The sequence below is a fragment of the Periplaneta americana genome, chromosome 14, assembly GCF_040183065.1.
Source record: "Periplaneta americana isolate PAMFEO1 chromosome 14, P.americana_PAMFEO1_priV1, whole genome shotgun sequence".
Classification (NCBI taxonomy): domain Eukaryota; kingdom Metazoa; phylum Arthropoda; class Insecta; order Blattodea; family Blattidae; genus Periplaneta; species Periplaneta americana.
In genome coordinates this window covers 129,192,503-129,197,878 of record NC_091130.1, presented here as the reverse complement: position 1 = coordinate 129,197,878, position 5,376 = coordinate 129,192,503, and the positions used below count along the sequence as shown (strand labels likewise).

The following is a 5,376-nucleotide window of genomic DNA, read 5'->3' as shown; positions in this document are numbered from 1 at the left end:
TTGAAAATGAGGAAATTAAAGCAGTTAATAAATTCAAATATTTGGAATCAATATTAAAGATCAATGGAATAAGGACATCTGAAATTGAAGAAATAGTACAGTAAGTGAAGGATAAAAAATAATTGAAACACTAAACTTGTTACTATATAAAGTAGAAACATTTTGAACAAAATAAAACATATTCATTTAAATGAGGTCTTGCTCACCTCATTGAATACTACATGGTTACTATGAAGTAGCCAGTATGTATTATTAATATATAGTACGGGAAAAATTCGTACCGGCACCGGGAATCGAACCCAGGACCTCTCAGCTCTGTGCGCTGAGTGCTCTTTCCAACTGAGCTATGCCGGGACACGATCCACGGCACCGGCCGAAAGCATTATGAGGGGTTCAGCCGGCGCCGTGGATCGTGTCCCGGCATAGCTCAGTTGGAAAGAGCACTCAGCGCACAGAGCTGAGAGGTCCTGGGTTCGATTCCCGGTGCCGGTACGAATTTTTCTCGTACTATATAGTAAAATAAAACAGCTTATTTATAGCTCTATAGTATAAAATTTATTATCATATGGAGAGGAAACGTGGACATTATGCAGACAATAAGGAAAAAAATAGGAAATAGCCATTAGTGCCTTCATAGGATCAGTTCAGATATTGAGAAATCACTTGTATGGGAATGATAATGGAAATTTCAAGTTATCTTAACTGATGGGTTTTGATATCAATGTCAATAAATCCGTAGTTATTATTTTTCTCGCAGTATATGCATTCAAATCATTCCAACATTTCTTATGATACTAATATCCTTTGCTTAACTGCAATATAAGCATATAAGCTATTTAGGTGTAAATTTTTCTGATGTTTTGTATTTTCGATTTTCTAACTGTTTCAAATGTAAATCATTTTACCTTGTAGGTGTGTTTTCCAAATTATATATAATAAGCTTTGTCAAACCTGCAACCTTTTCGTAATGAAAAGTTAATTTATTATCATTTATTATTATATTAACAGAGGCAGATTTTTGGAGGAGAGACATGTGAAAAGAATAACAAGTGACAAAAGACCAAAAATGATGCTGATGTGGAAAGCAGAGGACATTAAAGGATTATTATTATTATTATTATTATTATTATTATTATTATTATTATTATTAATATTATAGTGTTTATTTAATATATCTATGCATGTATGTACTGCAAGATGCTGCATTCTCTTCAAATTGTATAGTATTTGGTTCTGTACTGAAATATATTTTAATTGTAGAACGAAAATATGCAATAACTTGTATAAGAAGATTCGATTTTTTTAATAATGATATTAAGTACTGATATCAAGGCCACAAACTTCTAATAAATATCGTTCAGACGAAAATTGTATTAATAAAATAAAAAAACCCAATGTCTTAATGCTGCCTCTAAAAATAATTAATACATCACGCACATTCAAGGCACAACTCATTCTGAGTGTATTACAATTTGTTTTTCGTCTGTTATACTGTTTACACAACAGTATTTCATTAATAAAAGCGGTCATCATATTGAATAACATTTTTAGTAACTGGCCTTCAAACAATATTTTTTTTTACCAAATATAAAGCTACAAAATACGTTAAAACTAATTACATTTTAAATTAAACCTAGTCTATAATTTTTTAACTATTAACTTTGAATTTCTTACGTTGCTCATAAAATAGAAATCTGCTGGCAAAGGCACAGAACTTCAAAGTGTTGTCCTTCACAATACTTTGTTCTTTTCTGCCACATTTCACAAATTTCTAATCTCCAATGCATCTCTCGTTGCGAGAAACAAAAATAGTAGGGTCTGGTTGAGTACGTGCTCACAGAGTACTGAAAGAAAATGTATACCAACAGCAAGGCATCCTACAGCAATTTAAGCTTTTATATGCTAGTCTAGAGAATGACGAGCTAAATTAGGTCTTTGTTTTGTGTGAAAAATAATTTAGCTAATAAGGAATAGTATCATGAAGATAAAGTAGATAACACAACAGGTAAAATTTTATGGAGAGATTTTACAACATTTTATTGTTGTAGTGCCTTTTTAAAATTATTATGTGCATTTAGCTCTACCTTCGATTTTTGTTTTCTTTTAGCAAGTGATCCCTTCCTTATGAGACTGGTTTCAGTTAAAGATCAGTGCTTGAAATTGTAAACGAACATTTTTCATCTTCGGCATATTTTATCAATATGTGAAACAACTAATGTCTATCAACAGAACTACTATTTTGCCTCACGTCATTATAAATCTGATAAAAACCAAGTTATGTGTGTATTTAGTTTATCTATTAAGAGTAAATATGAGGCGCGTCCATAAAGTAACTTTCCCACTCGTCCCACAGCTAGCAAACCAGCGAAGCGACTGCGTGTACGTGATAGAGTAATGTCCTGGCAGGCCGATTGCGCTAGTGGAACTTCCCGAGTGCTCTCATAGCTTTGTTGCATTGGTTGAAGATGAACGCTCCTATTCCAGCTCCCGCCATGTGTGAAATGCAGTCAGTGATAAAGTTTTTGAATGCACAGGGCATAGTGCCGATTGAAATTGATCGTCAGCTGTGCCAGGTCAATGGGCAAGCAGATGGTGTGTTGTTGCTGTAGTCAATTTTCAGCAGGACGCCAAAATGTGCATGACGAGGAGCGCAGTGGGAGGCCAACCATCGTCACAGACGACCTTGTGGAGCAACGCACCATCTGCTTGCTCATGACGTTAGGCCCATAGACCTGGCACAGCTGACGATCAATTTCAATCGGCACTATGCCCTGTGCATTCAAAAACTTTATCACTGACCGCACTTCACACTCGGCAGGAGCTGGAATAGGAACGTTCATCTTCAACCAATGTAACGAAGCTACTGAGAGCACTCTGGAAGTTCCTCTAGCGCATGCACCATGCCAGGACATTACTCTATCACGTACACGCAGTCGCTTCGCGCAACATATGGTTTACTAGCTTTGGGACGAGTGGGAAAGTTACTTTATGGACGCGCCTCGTATTAAGGGTAAATAGTTTCATATTGATTGGTATAAGGATATGGTGACATTCATTTGCAGGAATCTACCTAATAAATTATTGTACAAAGCAGTAATATATAATATCCTACGATTTCACTTGTGTGGCACAAAAGACTATATACATAACAGCAATATTTGTATAAACACTAACTGTGGGAGGTCACAGATGTACTTCAGGGATAAGATGCTAGTTTCTGGATCTGACGGTATGCTCAGACGTGGATTCTAATCCTGCTTGGACTGATTATCTCGTTGGGATTTCCCCGAGATGTTTCATAACTGTAAAATTAAAGTCAGGTAATCTATCTCGCTATCACCAATTCTGATGCTAGATAACTACAGTTGATACAGCATTGTTAAATAACCGATATTAAAAAGAAAGTTTGGGAAAAAAATATAGGTATGTAACAACCAATTCAGAAGCAGCATTTAAGAAAAAAAAATTCAGTAAATACATCACTTACTTGTCCTATTATAACTCATAAATATTCATTACATACAGCCAAGAATCTGGATAATATTATATAACCCCAAATTTTATTTAACACCTGATATAGATTCTCCTAGCAATAAATATTGTTGCACTGAGATTTTGACACAACATGTTCATGTTCACTGAACAGTGCGTGAGATCAAATAATTATTTGCATTGTAAGAATTATGTTATGGTATTTACAAATGATTGATTCACATATAGGAAATATGTATTATAATAAAATATTATAAGGCAGCACTTGGTTATTTGTCACGCTTAATGAGCTCCTTTTCAACTTCAATGAATTAATGGATAATAAATACATGAACTAAATGTATAAACTACATTAGAAGTGAAACGAATAATATGCATACACCAAAGAGAAGATGCATTTGTACAATCACTGCAATAAAAAAATTGGCCACATGCATAAAGGTATTCTACCCACCACAGTTCAGCTTCTTGAGAAATGTAGCATTTGCTATGATTGATATTCTATAATAATGGGAAAAGCTACTTGTAATCAGTAAAATGATTAAGAAACTGTCATTACAGACTAAACATAAAGAAACTATAAAAAAAAAAGAAAAAAAGTTGCTTCAGCAAGACCTCAAATTGATTCATCTGAACATTTGCACATCAATCAGAATTCACTCTGCATCAAATGAAGAATGAAATCAATTCTTCGTACATTCAAGAAGCATATTTCTGTTTATACATAAGACATAACCACAAATTCCCTGTATAACAAATAGCATAATAACAAGTTTCACACTAAATTGTACTTTTTTAAGCAATATTTCAACATCTTTTCCAATATTTATGGCACTGAAAGTTGTTTCCTCCTATATAAATGAACATGTGAAAGTGTCATAATAAATATTAATTCATCCAAAACAAAATAATCTTTCAGAAAATTACACAATAAGTCGAAGTATTACTTTCTCGAAATGGACTATTTACATAATAAAATAAACTTTTACTAATCCCTCTTTGAGGTATACTAAATATTCCCTTATCCTCGAGTAGAAAAAAAAAACATTCACAGGCAGTCATACAGATCATGCTCGCAAAAGATACATACAACAAACAGCTATTATATAACATAAACCCTAACCATTAACAGTCAGTAACTGACATGTTAAATTGTTTGTCACAGAAGATATTTTAGTGATAAATATTTTATAAACTCTACAGTAGTAACATTGTTATAAAGAATAACCCACTACACTTGTCTTGGAGTCTATCTCCATTCATAATCAATGTCTCTCTGTTACCCACAAAAAAATCTAATTATGGTACATGACACATTTTATGCACATTTTTAATGCACCTCTTCACCAATGAGAATGTACATAATTACATATTCGTGTATATTTTCAGACATGTAAAATTAATTTTCTCACGATATTGATTTTTTGATAAATATCATTTGTATGAGAATGTAAGAAAAATTTAAATAATGGCGAGAAGAAAGAATTAACTGACAGAAGAAGCATTTTTGTGTAGATACAAAAAGCTTACTTTTCTGAATCTCTAGTTGTTCATGAAATAAATGTATAACAAATATGTGTTCATGACAATAAAAAATTAAATGAAAAAATGTGGCTGATAACATAGAAGAGAAATATACATATTATTTGTAAAATGTACCTACAAATAATCAAGTTATGGAAAGACTCACACAAAATAATATTTACAGAAAATTAACTAGGCAAATAAAGACGTAAAAAAGCATACTACCTACTCAGATATATGCATTACATTAATATACTTCATAATATTATTACAAACTTGAATGAAATTTGGGTGATGGACTTGAGGGTGAAGGAGGTTAGAATTGATCTGAGACTGAAACAAGTCAAAATGTCTAATTAT

General features: G+C 32.8%; 2 non-coding genes across 2 annotated transcripts; one reads left to right on the top strand and one right to left on the bottom strand.

Moving 5' to 3' along the window:
- Positions 1 to 278: 278 nt before the first annotated feature.
- TRNAC-ACA (transfer RNA cysteine (anticodon ACA)) lies at positions 279 to 354 on the bottom strand. Its single transcript has one exon. It is a non-coding gene; the product is annotated as a tRNA-Cys (tRNA).
- Positions 355 to 416: 62 nt separating this feature from the next.
- On the top strand, positions 417 to 492 carry TRNAC-ACA (transfer RNA cysteine (anticodon ACA)). The gene has a single exon. It is a non-coding gene; the product is annotated as a tRNA-Cys (tRNA).
- Positions 493 to 5,376: the final 4,884 nt, after the last annotated feature.